A 20,664-nucleotide genomic window follows, 5' to 3' on the forward strand; every position below is an offset into this window, starting at 1 on the left:
AAATCACATCTCTAAACCAATCAGAAAGGGTGGAGCCCACAAGGACTATCCCAGTCATGGGGCCCCACCATGTATTAAAAACAGGTACGTGTGTTTATGTGTGTGTGTTTGTGAAGGGGAGAGTGAGAGACTTGCACACACACATTTAAATGTGCAGTACTACTACAATTCCTTGTTCCATGCATGCCAAGAAGACTGATCTTGTGGGATAGACTGTCCAAATTGAAACAAAAATAGAAGATATGGATATACATTTTCAATCTCTTTTATCCCATTTAAACAGAGACCTCTCATGCTGAGCGAGTTGGTGACATTGGGCTCTGATATGTCCTGACGTGTGGAGGGTTGAGCTCATTTTTCTGGATGTCAGGCCTTGTCCCCTCTGATGAATCTTGGACCCTGAGGCCTAGGCAGATTGGCTCACATGCTGGCCACAGGCAGGTGATTGATGACTGGAGGAGTAGTCTTCAGCTTTGCTCTGATTTCCCTTGACCAGCCTTTCTGACAACCCCAATCTTCAGGCGAACATCTGAGTTGGGTCTTCCATCCAATGCTACAAGCACTGGCAGATCTCACTGTTTGATCTGGCATGCATGGCTCTATGTTTTGAGTCAGTGGAAAATCTAACCTAGAAATGCTTGTGCAGTGAAAAAAAAAAAAATTACACCTTTGGAAGGCTGTGGTGTATTACGCCCACTCGAACATGAAATAACAATAAGCTTGCTGTTTTCCACATTTAAATGCAATTAACATTGATTTTTGAGTATATCTGGGGTCCCATTCAGAATGGCTTCTCTCAGCATCCTTATGAGCAAGGAAAGCAATGAGCCAGTGCTTCACCTCACTAGTCTGAAGCCCCTGCATCAGCTATTTAGATGAATGCTTGCTTTGGAACACACACAGGTGGTGTATCGCCTCCTCAATTAGCACCTTGTCCAAAGCCCCCATGTCCCATTCCCTCCCGCAGTACTGGTGTGAAATTTTAAATCCTCGGCCAGCGTGATTGCTCTTCTCTTCGCAGCACTGTGCTGCTGAGGCAGCATAATGACAATCACCACAGTGGCCCAGGATTGCAGAGCTAAAAAACAGCAGTGCTTATGGGGGAAAGCACCACAATCCCAACTCAGCAAGGAACATGGGCAAGACAGTGACTTAACAATGAAATTAGGAATGTCACACTGCGACTCTTAGATGAGTCATCAGGCTTGTTCAGCTACGCTTCTCCATGCCAGTCCTGACTGTTTGATTCATGAAAATGTCCCTCATTCCCTTCTCTTCCGCCTCCACCTGTTTCAGACTTTTCCCTACCTCTCTGTGTGCCCCATGGCAGCTTGCCGTGTAGGCAGTGTTGTGCCGGGCAATTACCGCCCACCCTCCTGAGAGCGAGGGTAGGCATCTGGTTAGTTTCAAGTGGTGTGATTGGCTGCGTATGGCCATGCTGATTGATGTTTTTTTGAGGGGGCATCTGTCTCAGTGGAAGAAGTTGCAAATGATGTCACGTGAGGGTAGTACTTTTTCTGTGTTTTTTTTATGGACACATGTCTTTAATTCAATGCTGGAAATCCTGTTACCTTCTTGTTTCCTTCTTTTATTCCTCTCATCTGTCTCACTTTGGCACTGGAAAATACATGTACAGCCAATACAAAAAAAAAGGTCCAGCACAGTTTAGAGTTCAATCCACAAAAGAAAAGTTGTCATTTCCCATTTAGTTGGCATACAGTACTGTTGCAACACCTGCCAGTCAATCTGTTGTTGCATATGCAGTTAACAATGATGCCAGATTTACAATTTGAAATTCTTGTTTTTTGAATTTTAATTTGAATTAAAATGACAAATGTTCCACATAGATTTTAGCTCTTGTTATAATTAAGCTAAAGCTAGTTCCATGAACCTCATTAAAATACTGAATACTAAAAATTTGAATTTTCTTACCTTTCGTCTTGCCAAATTTTAAAACAGGACCCCTCTACAGCAGGGGTTTCTAACTCCAGTCCACTGTCCTGCTTCTTTTCCAGCTATCCCTGCCTTTGCACCTTCTGATTGGCTGAACACACGTGATCCAGGTAATAAGCAGTGGGTAGACCGGCGATATTTGGAAAACAAGCAGAACAGTGGCTCTAAGGTAATGGAGTTAGAGTCCCCTGCTCTAAAGGGTCTTAAATATGTACTTGATGGCTCCCTACATGCCATCCATTATCTATTCTCACTTATTCCTATTTAGGGCCACAGGGATCTGCTAGAACCCACGCAAGCACAGGAAGAACATGCATACTCCACACCGAAAGGCCACTGACAGGTTTCAAACCAGGAAAGTTCTTGTTGTGAGGCAACAGTGCTAACCACTAATCCATCGAGTGCTGCCTGCACTGCATACATCATTTAAAAGTCTAAAACTGCAACTCAGCATCCTCAGCAGCTGATCTGTGTAGAGTACATAGAAAAGAGCATTGTTTAGTTATTTCTGGTATTAAACATGAAAAGGTTTTTAGGATAAGAATGAACTTAAAAAGTTATCTTTGTTAATATTGACTGGGTTTGCTCCAAATTCAATTAAGAGCAGGATAGAGCTGCCAACTGTACCTGTAAATTCTCATAAAAACTTAGCTTTTGTAGGAACATGTCATCCATCAACATATACCGTATTTTCCAGTCAGTCGCACTAGAATATTACTCACTTTTTTTTACCTGCAGCTTGAAGTCTGCAGTATATTCACACAAAAAAATCAAAATGACTTATTTTATTACAGATTGACTCAAGAAGCATTTAAGATATACTTTGTCCATTAGAACATCCACTTTCTCTGAAAAAATGCTTACCTGCCTTTCTCTGACTCACCCATTTATTCATAAATAACAGAAAACATTTTCAAAGTAATTTATTGATATTTCATATTCATTTTAACATTGTACAGTTTATTATCTAGAAGCAACACTTTAAGATAAGTCCATAATTTAGACCAAAGCAACACTTTCTGAAAATAGAAGTTAATTATCAGCAGCAAGGGAGGCACAACTTCAAAGTAATAACATAATCAACATGTTTCTCTGTGTCTCAGGGTCCAAAACAATGATTTTAGTAAGTAAATGTCCAATGAGTTTCAACAAACATACATTCATGATTATGATTATTATTAGTGATTTAAAGCCTTTATAACTATACTGTAATATCCGGTTTCACTTCTTAAAATAAACTGTTACATACAACAGGATAAAATGTAATACTGACATTTTATCTAGTCAAGTGCAGCTCTGTATTCTTCCAACTCATTTGCAGTTTCAAGGCACTTTATAATATAACTACATTCTATGACGTTATGAAGTATTTAAGGGCCCAAATATTAATAATAATGTTTAAATAGACAACCCTAGTGATCCACCTGCTACATGATTTGTCTAGCACTGCCAAATAAAAAGAACTCAAAGTTAGGCTGAGTGATTAGCACTGTTTCCTCACAGCAAGAAGGTTCCTGGTTGTGTGGCCTGCGGTATAGCTCTTTCTTTTGGGCGCCATTTTCACTTGTGTTATCCTAGGAGTTATAATGTAGTGTGTACATAAAGGTTTTTAGTTTTCTGGTGGTACAATATTATATTGCCATCTAACACTAACGACTACTCTACAAAATTACTGTAAATACACACATATAAGCCGTGTTGCTGTATAAGTTGCTGTACAAGCCAGAGAAGCAAAAAAAAAAAGTGCCATTTATAGTCTGGAAAATATGGTAAGTATATTGTACTAAGCTAGTTAGCTGGATGCTTTATGAATGCTAACAATTGCATGTTACATTAGAGAACAAAGAATACATTGATTTATCCATACCTAAATTTTTTCCATGTGTTTTAGATTTTTGAAAGGCTACAAAATAACAGCTCTCCATGTTCCACAAACACCAGCCATACAGGTGGAAAAATCCAAAGCTTGTCAGGCCTGCCATGTTTAGTGACATATGCTAAGTGAAAATGATCCATTTCTGACCACAACTGATCATTTTCTCCCATTTACAACTTAACAGGGGAATCTATTGCTGTGCTCACAAACATGACATTACAACAACTGAGGTCATTTCATGTGGATATTTGTTCATGTGGGTCCTTAACCATATGGACAATCTCATCTCTTCTCTTCATATTTGGCACAGGTCCCCAAACCATCCACCCCCAACCCCCAGGCCCAAGTGAAGCCATTAATTCCTCTGCTGACACCTGCACTTATTCACCTTCAGATTTTTACACAACCTGGCCAAACATTTGTCATGAGTTAGCATCTTTCTGACAGCCCACAGGAAGCGTGGGGCTTCTGTTTCCGGGCCCCCAGACCCCTGGGCTGCAGTGCCAAGTGGTAAATATTATTAAATCACAACATGGAGCTAAACGAAGATGAGAAACAGGAGGGGAGAGGAAAGAAACATTACTATGGCAGTCTTCCCGGTGTCCTGCCCATCAGAGTCCAATCAAATATTCTATTACATTATTCTCCAATTTCTGCTCCGTATCAGCCTCTTGGACCCAGGGGCCTCGCTACTAACACCGTCAGTCGAGAAAATATTTCCTCTGCAGCCATCTGTGGTGATGAGAGGACATATTGGAAATCAAAGCAGGAACAGGAGGAGGGTGCAGAGGGCAGGTCCCTTGGCTCTGGACAGGCTCCTGTTTGGCCAGGAATTACTGCTCCATGAAAGGAAGAGAGTGGTGAACTTGCACATTGCATACACACACTTCACTTACAGGCCAGCCCTGTGTAGATGCAGATCTTGGTGAACCATATGGAAATACAATATACAAATACACATTTAAATTAAAACAAATTCATTTTTCTATCTTGTTTTTTTAGATGAACGATGTGGTATTGTTGAATTCCCGGAGTTCATCCTGAAAACGGAGACCGAGATTGTCATACGGGACTACTGATTACAATAAACAGACCTGGATCAGCAGAGTCAGGTCTCTTCAAGGTGAGGCATCATGCAGCGGTGGAGAAACAGAGAAAAGAGAAGGCAAAACTATGAGCAAAAGGCAAGGTCAGAAAAATAAACACTGCAAAATGTAAAGATGAGAAAATACTAATGAGTGATGCTGAGATGTGAGAGAAAAACTATTTTGAAAAAGCCATAAAGACTGGGAAGGACAATTGGTGAGGACTCTTGCCAATTAATCCATCTACTGCTTAAGATGCCCACTGTTTCTCGCTGAGCAGGGTTTACTGTGCAGTCTGTAATCTTCCCCCAAAAAAATCCCCCTTCAGAAGACACTTCCTAAGGCCTTGGCTTATATCTCTGCAATACAGTTGATCTGCATCGTGGTCCAGGCTTAGAAGCCCAGCTGGGAGATTTTGGCTACATGCTGAATTAAATTGGAGGTATTGTTTGCAAGGAGAGAGAATTTGGCAGATTCACACAAAAAAATCAAAATGACTTATTTTATTACAGATTGCAGCAAAAAGGTTCCTGGTTTTGTGGTTGTTTGTCTCTATGTGGCCCTGTGATGGACTGGTGACCTGTCCAGGATGTACCCCTGCCTTTCACCCAAAGAGAGCTGGGATAGACTCCAGCATAATGAATGGATGGAAGAACTCAAAGCCTGTTCTAATTCATTGGAGGACTGTGTCACAAAGTTTAACATGCATTAAGCAGAGAGGGTAGTGACTGTCTGATCTTTTCCCCTCGAGCCCCTCTGTAGCTATATGTGGTCACTGCTGAAAGGCTGTTCAATACTACGAACTCCACTCATGACTCCATTCAGCTGCCACAGATACCAGCTCTCAAACAGATTTTGTAGAAAGGTGTGTTAAAGGGTTGGGGTGAGACAGTAGTCATTTGTAACCAAAACTCAAAGGGAACAGCTTGTTGCCCGTGGTAACACATTAACATTTCCCTTAGACATCAAGAGAGACAGTGAAAATCCAATGGGCAGATTGAAATTGGATGAAAATGAAGAAAACACGTCAGGCACGGCACAGGGAGTGTGCAGTTTGGCAGCCTTTCTCACCTCTGAACTAAGCACCACCACCTTCCTCCTCTGGCCTTTTCCCATGGGCTGCAAGTGATCACATGATTTGTCCATCGGTTTTATAAATTATGCAAACTGAACAAACATACTAGCCACCGGGTCACTCGAGGAGAAGGATGGATTTTTTCCACTCAGTCCTGTGGGTTTGCTTTCTACTTTTGGAAAGAATCTGATTAAAGGGGTGAGAGTGTGGGGAGGTGGAATGACAGCTGACTGTCCACTGCCGAGGTCCACAGAGACGTGTCCTCTTTTAGTCTAACTAAACACAGCACACCTCATGCCCCTAACTCCAATCACCACCTCCCAGGTGCCCAGCAGGGGTGACCTTAGAGTACTGTGACAGGACAGCGGGGGCCCCTAGGTGGGGAGGTCAGAGGAACAACAAAGGTTATTGGATGCAGGTTCATAATGAACGTGTGTGTGTGTGTGTGGTGGGAGTGTGCTTTATTGCCACTATGACCGTTAACAGTGGCCAGGCCTGAAGATCAAGCCAAGGGCACTCCAGTCAGCTACTCCTGTAGCCAACCTTGTCTCTAGTGACTATGTGTGTGTGTGTGTGTGTGTGTAGGGTGTGAGGCATATCACTGCACATGTCTCTGTATCTGTGTATATCTGTGTGTGGATGTGTGTGTGATTCACCTATGACCAGTTGTGCTTGCTTGGAGGCAGCTCTTTGTCTTTGTGCTGACAGGGTGAAGATGATTGAACACCCAGCTCCTCCAGTTTTTCACACCACAGAGACCTTTACACAGAGACTAGATTTTTTAGTATGAGCTGGAACCTTGCTCTGTTTCTGCACATTGTCATTTTTAATATATTGAAGTGCTATGCAAATAGCTAGCAAACTATAGGAACGGTACAGCCTAAAGTGCCAAATTCCTGCTGTCCAGAAATAGAAATGCAGCTGTCACAGCTCAGAAAGATTATATTAAACAATCATTAGTTGTATTCATTGACAAGAACTCTGAGTTTAAATTAAAAAAAATAGCCCTGCAGGACATGTGTATATGAAAGAAGAAAGCAATGAGAGCGCGGTGGTTAGCTATACCCCTGTGGATCTTAACTGTGATTTTTGTATTTGCAGTATTTTAAAGTATATTTGATCTAAGATTAGGAAATCCTTATTTTTGAACACTCCTCTGTGTCCAAGCAAATCATTTTTCACAGGGTAATTTGTCTTAATGAAATAAATTACTGCTCATGATTTGGGTGTTGCATTTGCACAGCGATTGTGCACAGAAACAAAGGGATGAGATGGTAATTAGAGGCAAAAAACATGAACAGAGCATGCAGGTAAAGGGAGGAAAAGGCAGCACAAACAGAAAGTCGGGGGGGGGGCACTCCTGAGGACAAAAACAGCAAATAAATGAACATGTGTTTCGGTCTTTAAGGTAAATTGATCTGCAATCAATAGGCTGACAAATCTGCTAAAGCGTTCGACATGAGGTTTTAATCAGAGCATTTTAGAGAGCAGTAAACTGCCTTTTTAAAGGATATGTCATTAAAATAATTAAAATAGTCGTTGCAGCTTTATGCAAGTCCATAAAGTTTTACAATGACTGATTAAAGTGCTTCTTTCACTCTTTGCAGAAGCAGGAGATGATGCAAGGCAGCAGATTTCAGTGTTTGTCTTCCTCTCTTGTAATATCACATTTCTGAGGATGTTGATATTATGTTGACAGGTTTGTGCTGACATATAGAGTTTGGCTTTTGTCCCTGGAGAGTATGTGCTGTTGGAATGATTAGTAAAGCATGTAACCAGCCTGTATCTCATTGAGCCAGACAGACAGGGAACATATGTATGTGTGCCGGGCCTTGTAATCAACACATGGGCTGCGAGACGGCTGCTATTGCCAGGGAACGAAGGGACTTCTCTCTGCGGTGCGAGGCAAATAAGGTAAACCACAACACTTGTATCCAAATTATACACACACGTGTGCAAACATGGTCTGATGTGGAAGCCCTGAAGTAATAAAAAGCAGGTTCATGGCTCCTTCCCTGCTGAAAGAGATAAACAAAATCAGATTTACAGTGTGTGAACAGATGGGATTATCCATTCAGGTTTTACAGCTACACACACAAACACTCAGAAACATGCATTCATATTAAAAACACATCCAAACACAGTTGTCATTTGAATAGCACTGACCTAAACAGCATTATGAAACTGATGGAGGCTAATTAATTTCATTGGCAACCCTATTTTCTAGCTCTCTCCCTTTGGTAAGCCTTCAGTGTGTAAAATGCAATCAGTATTCATCTCTGGTTGTCAGTAAACTGTGAGAGCAGTGTGACAGTGACCCTCTGGGCGCACACATACCCCACTGCCTTCTCACTCTGTCTGCCATCACTCCCGCCTGCTAAAGGCTGCTTGTAATTAAGAGCCAGGGACTGGAGGAGTGTGCATGCCTCCATTTATCAATGGGAGCAATGGCAATGTAATGAGTAAGTATTAGCACTGAAAATTTAAAGCTACAGTATAGAACTGTTTTAAACTTTGTTTTTAGTTGAAATATGTACTAAAACAGATCTTGATGTCAGTATCTGCCAGTAGCTTAGAGATATGGTCTTCTGAAGTTTATTAATAAACCACAACACCACACCATTTGACATGATCTGTCCTTGTGATGAAAACTGTCACTGTAGTGTATTTAGAGTCAAGCCACCATGCACCATATCCACCTGTTACCAGCAATAATAAGCCACATCAAACAGCGGCTATCAACTGACAATCCTGTATCATGCATAGACATAAATGAATAGACCCAGGGCACCATAACAAAGATCATAAAACTGTGTAGCGAGTCACCTGCTCAACTAGAATGCATTACAGCACATTTAACATTTGTTAGAGCAAATCAGAACGTAGTATGCTGAGTATGCATGTTCACCATATATTCAAATGTCTGTCTGGTAAATGTCTGTCATGGCCCCATCTTCCATTCACGTTTTCCTTCCCTGTCTCTTAACTCTGTTTCCCTGAGGTGAACAGCGTGTGAGGTGAGAGAAGAAGATGATGGGTTTCACTTCCTGCAAACACCCTCATCAGTGCGTTGCATCGATCGCATTAGTGTCTTTTCCGTGGTGATCAATGCCTCTCCGTGCCATCCTGAACTGCGCTCAACATACAGGTTTTAAACTTACATCATCAAAACATCTCTCTGGCATCTGTCTCACTGCTGTTTTGTCTCCATCATGAGTGCTGTTTTTCCTTTGCCTTGCACTGAATAAGATATGACCAGTAAAGAAAGTATGTAAGTAAAAATGATTGTATTTGATGATTAAAATATCCAGTTTTATCTTTATTTGCATTTTTGGCCTTTTCCTCTGTCTTTGAAGTCTTAACATATCCTCATTATCCAGGAGGAAAAATAAGAATTGCTGCAAAAATTTGACCCTCAACTGCAAGATGAGCTTTCTGTCTCTTTCTCATCTCCATGACAGGGAGGTGGCAGGTGTTAGATGAAATAGAGGAGATGAGCTCAGTTGAAAGACCCATTAGGAGCCAGCAGCAGGGGCTCAATTGAACAAACGGAAACAATTTTGTCTTGGTTTCCCATAACAAAATGAATGCAAACTATTAAAGGATAAAAAGGAACATACAGGTATTAGGGTGTGATCTGTGAAATTAACCTGGTTCATTTTAAAGAATCACAGGAATGTGCTGCACAAATGCAAAACATTGGTTTTATTTACATTAAATGACATAAAACTGATGGAATTTTCTTTATTTTGTTCCAAGAAATGAGAAGATTTTCCACCCAAGTGATTTTTTTATTTCTGATACTAAAAGCCAGTGTATTGTACATGTCCTGTGATTCATCACTTTTCTCTAGTTTCATTGTTTCACCTGTAAAATCACTGGCCATAATGAACCCCACCTGCAGGTTACTGTAAATCATTTTTATTCTGACCTCATTTTTGCTCTCTCTTTTAGCACCAACACAATACTTACTGGACCGTACTGTATGTCATCTCTCCTCCTCCTCCTCTTCTTTTATCTGTCAACTTAGTGTCACTGTCCCACTCACCTTCTGGCACTAGTGTGTTCACTGAAATCCTTAGAGCAACTTCATTCCTCCCTCCCCTAACTCCTTTAAATTTATTAATATGATTTACATAAAGTTAAAGTTCCCAGCAGCCAAGGAGGCTGCTCTAAAATAAGCTGTGGTGGTGACAGAGCCAATATGTTATGTGTGTCATAAGCCTGGGGGGGCTCTGGGGGCTGCTGGGTAGGGAACATCATTGAGGATCCCTGGGGAGGAGGGTGTGGGGATCTGCTGGCCTGGAAATGACACGGAGTGAGGGAAGAGCCCTCATACCCCAGAATCAGTCATCTCATCTGCAAGGGGAGAGGAGGGAAGACAAAGATGCATCGCCCCACCGCCAGGCACTCACACACACACAGTTATCATGGGAAATGCATGCATGTCTCTTTCACACACACACACACACACACACACAGTAGAATACAGTATTTTATGTGTGATTATTAAATATGGCTTTAGAGAAGGATTATGCTGGGTATGAGCAGGGCAATTATCGTTTCAGGACTATTGGGACACTTGATCTCTTCAGAGGTGCACAGGACAACACAAATTACAAAAAAAATGTCAGTGTTTCAGCTTCTAAAGTGTCTGTTCATCCAAATTGCATAAACATATACAGGCAAATACAGTAGAATCTAGCCATGAATGATGCCTGGGGCTTAAGCATGTAGGACAATTTTAATGTTTCCTGAATCAGAAAACTGACTTAGATTTAAAGAATTTTTACACACAAATACATCACACAAAAGCAATTAATAAATAACAGTCACAGAAATTAAATACATGTACCACATAAACACACACTTTGACCTTCAGTGTATCATAATGTATTGAAGTTCAATCGTGTGTGCAGGTTTTGAAATATCCTTCTCAGAGATTTCTGCCTGCATCCTAATGTATCAAATGGAATTTCATTTTTGGTCCTCACAGCATTTAAGTTAAAAAAAAAAAAAGTATGCTTGTTTTGCAAGCGCTGGCTTCTATATGTCAGAGTTCAAGGCCCCATAATCATGTTTCAGTCACCACCACATTTTGTCCTCTGACACAGAACTGCAACAAAATCAGTCATTAACATGGTCCAATAATCACCAGTTACTGAAAATAGCAAGTGTGTGGTGTAAGCTTAGCTACCACAAGGTCAATATCTGCCCCCACCTGATGTCAGCAGACTGATCTCAAACTACACTGACAGCTTTTTGATGGGATGATTTTTGAGAAACCACCATCAAAGCCCCAGAGGTTTGGCCCCATAGCATGCGGGAAATACAATCCAGTGTCAAATTGGACAGAGGAGTTTAAGAAAAAAAAAAAAAACCCTCCTTAGAGAACACCCAGCACTCCAAGTTACCTGAAAGAGGCCAAAGTGTGACAATAAATATTTGTGAAAAGCATTTTATGACTACCTACCATAAACAGTAGTCCTTTTTCATGGTAAGAATGCGTGTGAGAAAGCGTGGCCCTTGCCATTACACGGCACAGCTGTGAAATTACCCCCCCAGTGTGACTCCTCCGAGGTGCATGATGATGAAGCGCGAAATGTCAACACCTAATTTTCCTCCCAAATATTTAAGAAAACCGTGACTAAAGGAGAAGTCCTCAGAGAGAGAAAGGAACACAGAGGAGGATGGAGGGGAGGGGATTATCTGAAACGTTCATGTAACATTTTCCCTGATGCTTCATCTTAATTACCGTGGTGCAAGCCATGCAAATCTGATTGGCTGTTTATGCCAGGAAATTCATAACCACAGAGCGATATTAATTACTCCGGTAGGATTCATGCTATATTTGATATGCAAGAGGCACTGCAGCCATTACCAGCCTTGTGTTTCAGCCTCAGCCCTGCGTGTCAGCGGTAATCAAATCTAAACATTGACAACAACACATTCACCAATCAATATAAGATGGGAGGAACCCTTTGATACTGGAATTTTAATCTCTTTTCGTTCATGTGTGTATCTTAATCTCTGTCAGTATCCTGTTGGCATCTCTAACACACAACTCTATTAATTTCTCACCAACGTTGCTCATTGAGTTCCCTCATTTAAAGCACGTCTTTTATGTTCCATTGTTCACAAATCCAGTAGATTAAGTGGAGTCAAATGCAATTACAGCACGTGGTTGCTCAGTGGGAACAAGGATCTGCTGTATATGAGCAAGGAATGGGGAGAGAAGATACGCATGTCATACTGTGATTATCACACTGTGCTCCCAGCACTCTGTAAAGCACGATCCGAAGAGTTGCATCAATGGAAAAAGTGAGAATGAGATGGGGGGAAAACCCTGACAGGAAAACATGGGATGACAGACAGAGAGAAAAAAAAAAAAACTGGGCCTTGACTTCATCAGTGGAGCAACGCTGACCTCTGCTGGACATCACACCTGTCTCGTACTGTTTGTCAGTCTTTAACTCCCCACCAGTGGCTTCAAAATTGCCTTCTTAAATCATCTGCCATGCAGCCAGAGGGAACATAGATCAAGCATGCTGAGGAACAGAAATAATAAGAGAAAAAGCACAAAGCACCATGCCAACTACTGGCTCACGTTCTGCATTGCTCTTGTAAAAATGAAATCAATCATCCCCTCCAGTGTGGCCCACCCACAATGTAGTCAACAGTTTAACATCCCACCACTACAAGCCCCAGGAAAAGGTCACCAGGGGAGAGGTAACAGTGCACTTCTGTTAACAATATAACTACAGTGCACACCTTACAGAAGAGAGATACACAGAGAATAATGATTCTGCTTTCTAACAGTTCTAACTATTCATCTTTCCCTTCAGGGCCCTCTGGCATGACTCTGTTCTCCCCTAAAAGCTTTATTTGGTTTTCAGACGGGGACTGAGAATGTTGCTTTAAGCCGATAGCAGCTGGAGAAGAGATGGGATGAAAAGGAGGGTCATCCCAGGGAGCTTTGTCCCCACAATGAAGCTGAGCCCCAATGTCAAAGTAAACAAGTTTCAGTCACCACAGTGTTGCAAAAATATGGCACGCACACACACACACACACACAGACACACACACACACACACACACTTCTTTCTGTCTTTCAAACTCTGTTTAACATAACAATCCATATAGCGTCTGTTTGTTCAACTGCCCACCACAAAAAAAGAAAAATCAGGCTAAGCAAACAGCTAGAAGAGACAATTTCCAAACCCTACATCCTCTGCATGTCTTTGTGTGTGTGTGTGTGTGTGTGTGTGTGCATTCCTGTCTCACAGTCATCCTCTGCTTCGGTTAATGATGTACTGGCTCACACGATGTAGCTGCATCGCCATTCACAGGGTTGGCATGTGTTAATGGCCCTGGCACCCTGCGCCCACGCTAAAGTGATACATCCAACTGGCTTAGTGGCGCACACACAGTCGGGAATGAACAGATGCCACTCATTTCTGCTGGCCAAAGTGACCCAGCAATCAGCCGGCTGAGCACCTAAACATCTCAGTAAGTTAGTAATAAGAAGAATGAAGGCTCTACTGACTGAACACAGCATGGAGCCTTTTCTCTCTCTCTGTCTCTTTCTCCTACTTTCTCTTTGTCCTTTTCTTGCTCTTGCCAGTTTTGGGGTTGAGCCTTACTTAGCTGATATTTTGCTGACCTTCACTCAGTCTCTCCAGTTCTTTCACACGTTTTCATCTTCATCTTTTTTTCAGTTTCTTATTGTGACATTTCATTTGTCTCATTTTTCTATTACACAAAATTGTGTTGTTTTTTTTTTTTGTTGTTTTTTTGTCCCACCATCTTTTCCCTGGGCAGCACTGCTGTGTGTTTGTGTGTGTGCACATGCCCAGCTCTGTGCATATGAAAGTGTGAGGCTGCTAGCTGATGCACTCTTTGACATATTGAGGTAATAAAAAGCTACTCCACAGGGACAGCTGTGGCCCACTAATTAAACACCTCCTATGCGACCTTATTGCAGGTGCCAGTTGCCATAGAATCCAACTATATCTTCTGGGCTCTGCGTCAAACTGCATCTCTCATCTCTGAATTATAGGAAATTGGGAGGAAAAGGAGAGGAAGTTGCAAGGTCATACCTGAGAAAATCCATTGGTATTATGCACAAAATAATCTCCACACACATAATGGAAGTATTGACCTGCAAAAAATAGACTTGTTTTCACGGTTCTGCGAAAACATTTAGTCTGACCATTTGGTATATTCCTTGACTGTCTTTTTTATTAATGAGATCAAGAACAGTACTTGGAAAAATCCAAAACCAAATTAAAAAAAAAAAAAAGTTTATCAGAAAACATGTCTCACAGGTTTTACAAACCTAGAATCTGTCTTGTTAAAGTTGGTAAAGGCAACAGTTTTCCTCCTGGATTGGTGTGATCACACTCTAACTATTAACTAAAGAAACTAAAATCAAAGTTAATGTGCTGGGAACACAATCAAAGAACAGTATTTTCTCATGTATGGTCATTCCACCAAACACATGAAGCAATCATAATCACAGGCAAAGGAAATGTTACTATAAACTGGTGGCTGAGTGGTTAGCACTGCTGCGTCACAGCAAGAAGGTCGTGGGTGGCCTTTCTGTGTGGAGTTTGCATGTTCTCCCTGTGCTTGTGTGGGTTTTCTCCAGGTACTCTGGTTTCCTCCCACAGTCCAACAACATGGATGTCATGTTGATTGGTGACTCTAAATTGCCCATAGGAGTGAGTGTGAGTGTGTGAGGTTGTTTGTCTTTGTGTGTCTATATGTGGCGCTGTGATGGACTGGTGACCTGTCCAGGGTGTACCCCTGCCTTCGACCCGAAACAGAGCTGGGATAGGCTGCAGCAGATCTCTGTGACCCTGGTTAAGGAATAAGCGGGTATAGATAATGGATGGGTGGATGGAGGTAACAGGGCACTTCACATAACATCATTTTATATAAAAAAGAAACTATAGCATTCTTGAAATAGAAAATGCACAACCAAGGTGAGCATATACAGCTGTATGGAAAGATAAACAAGACTAAGGTTAACTGAAGTGTTAAGCATGCTTGGGGTTAGCAAACACTGAGTCAGAGAGATCTGTATGTGTATGCGTATGTCTGTTAGACTCAGGCCTGCTGAACGAAGGTGTCCTCTGATTTAGTCCGTTGTGGGGTCTGGGTCAGAGCGACAGACGATTCAGCACCTGTCACTGTCCGAGTCCCACTCATCACTCACCACCTCCATATGCTGCCCATTAAAATCAGACATGTGGGCACTCGGCTGGCCATGTCCACACACCTAGTGACCCCTCTGCACATCTGTTGACAAAGCCTTAAACACATGCAGCACCGAGAAGGGAGAAAGGGACAGTCGACAGGGGAGGAAAGCAAAGAGGCTGAAGCTTCATTTACATGTTGGGATTTTACTTTTCTGGTTATTAAAGAAAACTGGCTTTTGGTAGACAGATCTGTCCTCATCACTCAGCTGAGATGCAAAAACCTTAGATGGAGAAGTAAATATTTTGCTCAAATTACAAAATTATTTCTGACTTACTCCTAGATTAGATAAATATATTAGCATATACATTACCAGTCAAAAGTCTGGAGACACTTTCTCATCCAATTCAAATGGAAAGTATGTCCAAACTATTGACTGTTACTGTATTCTAGTAGCATTAAGTTTTAAAGGCTAAAATTGCTGCTATTCTACACAGTATTTTCCTTTCATGTCAACAAATCTCATGAGAAAAACCAACAATGCATTGTTCCACCTCACAGTTCTTTCTGACTTTCCTATCCTTTTTGTAGTACTCAACTCAGGTACTCAGTACCATAACCCTATTCACTCCTGCTGAATGTTTCATTGTTTAAAAAGTGCTCTCAAATATTTTACTGTGTATTTATTTTTAAAAAGGTCTAGCAGTTTCCTGAAACAGCTGGGCAGTGCAAATTTAAGCCAACATCACTTCAACTGCAGAATAGCATGCACACATATTTCTGGAAGCATAACATTGTATGTGGGATCAACTCAGAATAAACTCCAGGCCCATATTCATCCCAATGGAGTGTGTTTTTTTTTACAATGGAGGTCTGTGGCAGAACAATACAAAGAAACTCTACAAAGAAAGTATTTGTTAAAGAAAATCATAGAATATCAACAGATAACAACTCTAACACACTGGATGAAGTGGAATATTGGTTGTGGTGCTTACAAAACTGAGAGAGAAATGCAACAACTGTGTGTGTCCTTCCAGAAACTGTTCAACAGACCTCACAGCAGGTCTTTATTGGGGTACTTTATTTACACAACAATCAGAAACACTGTATTTTATATGCAGGTACTACCAACCAATATAATTCCACTCCCACCAAATGCAATTTTAGCATGTTACGTGACTTTCTTACTTTCTTCGTGATCTTTGCACATAGATCCTATTTAGTTCCCTGTACTTACATTTTTTATGCTCCATTTATGTACAGCACATGTCATAATGTAGACCAGACTTCATCTTGTACTTCTGCTGTGACAAATTCAATTAGTCTTAGTTTGTAAACGAGAAATAGTACCTATGAATCTGTTCTTCTTGTGATTACCCAGAATAATGGTGACATTGTCACTGGAAACAGCTCCTGGGCAAATACGACCAAACTGTCAAGATGCCACTGGAGGTAACATTTTTGTAATAAGAGGAAACCAACTGCTACTGCTGTTTAACTGCTTTATTCAAGGCAACCACAAGAATGGTTACCCTACAACTGTGTTGTAGGGTATAAAAGATGCATGTAAGCAGTTTAACCTGAATCAGACGTTTATTGGAAAATGGCTAGGAGGCAGAGTAAGGGCGTGCATCTAAGTGTAGCCTGAGACATAGAAGTGAGAGATGGTATGAGGGAATTAGGCTGTAAAGTGTAAGAGAAACATACACCCAATACAAATGGCATTCCCCTGAATTTGATGTACAAGGTGTGTGTGTGTGTGTGTGTGTGTGTGTGTGTGCATATTTTCATTTAAGTCAGTGCGAATGTGGTGTGCTTATGTATGCATGTGCAATTGCAAGAATATTTCTACATGTGCCCAATAGGCTTGTGTGTTTGTGTGTGTATGTGATAGAGTGTGCAAGCGTACTTGTGTGACAGTGTAAAAGAAATGCAGAGGGCATTCTCTTCAAACGGATAGTATTCAAAGAGCAGGGAGTTTCAAAAGGAGACGGCACTGAGGGCAGTAGAGTTTGAACTGTGTTTGTGCAAAGCAGTCTGCCTTTAAAAAGAGAGAGAAAGGAATTCCTGAAGTGCATTCTTGGAAGAGGAGAGAATATTAGGAGAATTGAAGAGAAACTGATGGAGCCAGATAGACAGTGAGAAAGGGAGTTTACTAACCAACCAGAGAGGAATAAGAGATGGGGGAGAGTCGTGCACTGGAAGGGAAGAGAAAAAAAAACAGAAACGAGAGAGAAAGAGCAGGACACATAGAGCGAGAACATTGGCCCGGGGCGCAGATATGTGCATCCCCTCCTTTCTCCCTTTTCTTCAGCACACTCAGACAAGAAGAAAGAAAAAGAGAAGAGTCGAGAAAAAACACAAACGCACTCTCCAGCTGTACCTATGGGAGGTATGGTGCCCCATATAGCTGCAGCAATCTGACCTCAGCATCGCAGGAGTGAAGGCTACTGAATGACTATGTCAGTGGCCCAGTGCCCTGTCATGCCAGCTCCCTCACACACACATAATAAACGCACTCCATCACCCGTTCAGCCCAACCACACCGCCCAAAGAGAGCATATTAATTATAGATGTACGTTAAATTACTTTCATTACCTCCCCTGCTCAGTGGACAGGACAGAGACAGGAATGATGGATGGATAAGGGTTCGCTATACTTCCCCAAGTAGTCGACGCCCCCTCTGTTACTTTCTCTAGCCCCCTTTTTCTGTCCTTTTGTTCTTTATTTTGCACCAATTCATGCAACTTTTGTTAACATTCCCTGTTTACTCAGGAAGCAAAATATGATTGAATCAACACTGTCAGAGAGACACACTGAATCTACCCTGATGTCTGACACTGAAATCAAATGGAAAACTCTCATCAGGTTTATCGTTGAACAAATGTCAGATTTTCAATTCTAACTGACACTGATTCAACACTAATTCACCCGTTATGTAAAGGCTGCATCGGCTTGAATTTTAATTGATTTTGACATAAAAAAAAAAAATCAGTTTTACAACATATTTTCTCAATGAGTAAAATGTTAAAGAAAACCTTCCCTTTAAAAAAAACAACCAAAAAGCAAACAATGTCAATGATGGCAGAACATATAATGAGATTACCTCCCTGCTTGTGGAAATGTAATGATCCTAAAGAGGAAATGATGTTATCAGTCAGTACTCAAAACAAGAAATCCAAACACTTCACTTTTTTAATCAATCAATAGATACATAGATAGATACTTATGAAAGAGTCATTTTGGGCCACCACTGAAATCCAAGCAGACTATAGACACCTTCTTCCCCAAAGAAACAAACCGCAAACTTTTCAGAGCCACTTTTCAAAACTGTGAACAACTAACACTCATTTTATTTTTCAGTGTACTGAAGTAACCATTTAAAACATTTGTTTCATAGCCAGGCTAGCTGTGTCCATGTCTCACAACTTACTGCGAACCTAAGCCAACAAGATGACAGAGTTGTATTGATCTTCTCTTTTCAAAAAGGCAATAAACATATTACCTAAAATATACAACTATTTCTTTAGCCAGACGCTGCCATGAATTAGATCCCCTATCTCAGCTGTAATACTGGATAGAGGAGAGAGAGAATAATCCAATATGTTATCAAACACTGCTATGTCCTCAAAAGATCTTAATTGTAAATGAACTAATAGAAGGTGCTTTGAATCTAAATCGTTAGACTTACATATATTCTTTATATTTCTATTTATTCTCAGGTTTTGAGGATTTTAAATGAATGTTATTTGTGAAAAAACAAACATCTCCTTGTTGAAGGGAACATGTTGTGACATTTGCAGTGGTGCCTGATGAAACTTACTATGTAAGTCCTTCTTGATGACCTTTTGTTCAGATGTTAATATTAACAGCTCAGTGGGAATCACATGATACCTGACATCTAAAAGTTCTAATGAAGATGTGGTTAATGTGGAAATAGCACACCTTCAGTGTTATCTAGTATTATCCCTCAGTGTACTCCCTGAGCAAATAATAAAGCATCACATCTCTTCTTCAAACCTAAAGGCCACTGTGTGTGTGTGTGTGTGGGTATGCTTGTCCTTGCTTCACTGTGTTCTGTAAGTTTGATCTCACCCCGGAGAGGGAAGCATTACATTGGCAGCCCATGCTTGCTCAACACCCTGGGCCTATCTAATCTCTGCTGCTCTGAAACATCCCATTCAATTTCTTCTGTTGATAGATGCCACTGCTCTTTGAGCCCTCTGGGAACACATTCTTTCCTTCCTGCTTCTCTCCAACTCTTCACTTGAGTAAGACCACTCCAGATTCATCAGGTCAGCCCCCTATTGTAAACAACCGAGATCTGATTCGCACAGATCCAAAGGTCAGGAGAAGGGCTGATAATCAACATCCAGACCCCAGTCTCTTGTCCACACTAACTCTGATCATGCAGCTAGATGGTGATGAACACAAAATTGCACTGATCTGTGCACACAGAAAGTATGTTTTTCTGAAGTGTGATCCCTACAATTACAATCACGTCATCAAGTTGGCCATTTGTTTAACAAGAGCTGACAGTTAACTGAGAGTTGTCAATTAGAGCTAGTGCACAGTGATTGCAGTCTTCAGTAAGAGATGAGTAAGAAAAAAACAAAACTTCTATTCCTGTTTATGGACAACCTTTGATAAATGAATGACACCAAAGTTTGATTCAATTAAATGAAGTTCTGACACCACATTACACTGAGCACTCACCTGATAGACGTGTCTGAAACCCAAAAGTCAGGAGAATAAAAACGCGTGTGTTTATTCACAGCATGACAATATAACATTACAGTAATAATGGAAATACCACACAACAGACGAAATGTCAAAGTACCTCAGGGTATGTAATTAATGTATGATTTGTTTGCAGCACAGTATTTTTCAAACACCATTGCTTAGTTACTAGACCACCTTCAAGATACTCTGGAGACCAGGAAGTCTTTTTTTACAATTAAGCATGAAGGACAACAGTCATGGGGTTCAGGAACACACACCGGGGAAGGTGGGCGGTAGAGGTGGGTCAGCAGACCAGAGGGGAACAGGAGGTCAGAAGAAACATAATAATGATAAACAGATTCCTGGCTACAGTGGCTGTTGCCTCCTCTCTGGGGTAACTTTCCACCTTGTCATGTCCAGAGACACTGTATAATACTCAGCAAAGGGAGAGGAGATGGCAAAATGTGTGTGTGTTTTGCACGTGCATTTCTAATTTATTGGCCCACCGATTTGCTGATGTGTATGAGACCACATGAAGCTCAGAGCACTAGCCTGGAACGTCTAAGCCTTGCTTCATTAGGTGCTCACGCCCTTAAGTTGCTGACATTTCCAAACTTGTTCCCAAGTCTTCTAATTGTTGTGAAATATTGGACACAGCCACCAACACTGAGAAATTGTGCTGGATTTTGATTTTGATGTCATTTTTTTTTCTCGTGTTGTTTTACCTCAGTTGCTTGAAAGTGGAATGCAAA

The sequence above is a fragment of the Mastacembelus armatus genome, chromosome 5 (genome assembly GCF_900324485.2).
Source record: "Mastacembelus armatus chromosome 5, fMasArm1.2, whole genome shotgun sequence".
In the NCBI taxonomy this organism is placed as follows: domain Eukaryota; kingdom Metazoa; phylum Chordata; class Actinopteri; order Synbranchiformes; family Mastacembelidae; genus Mastacembelus; species Mastacembelus armatus.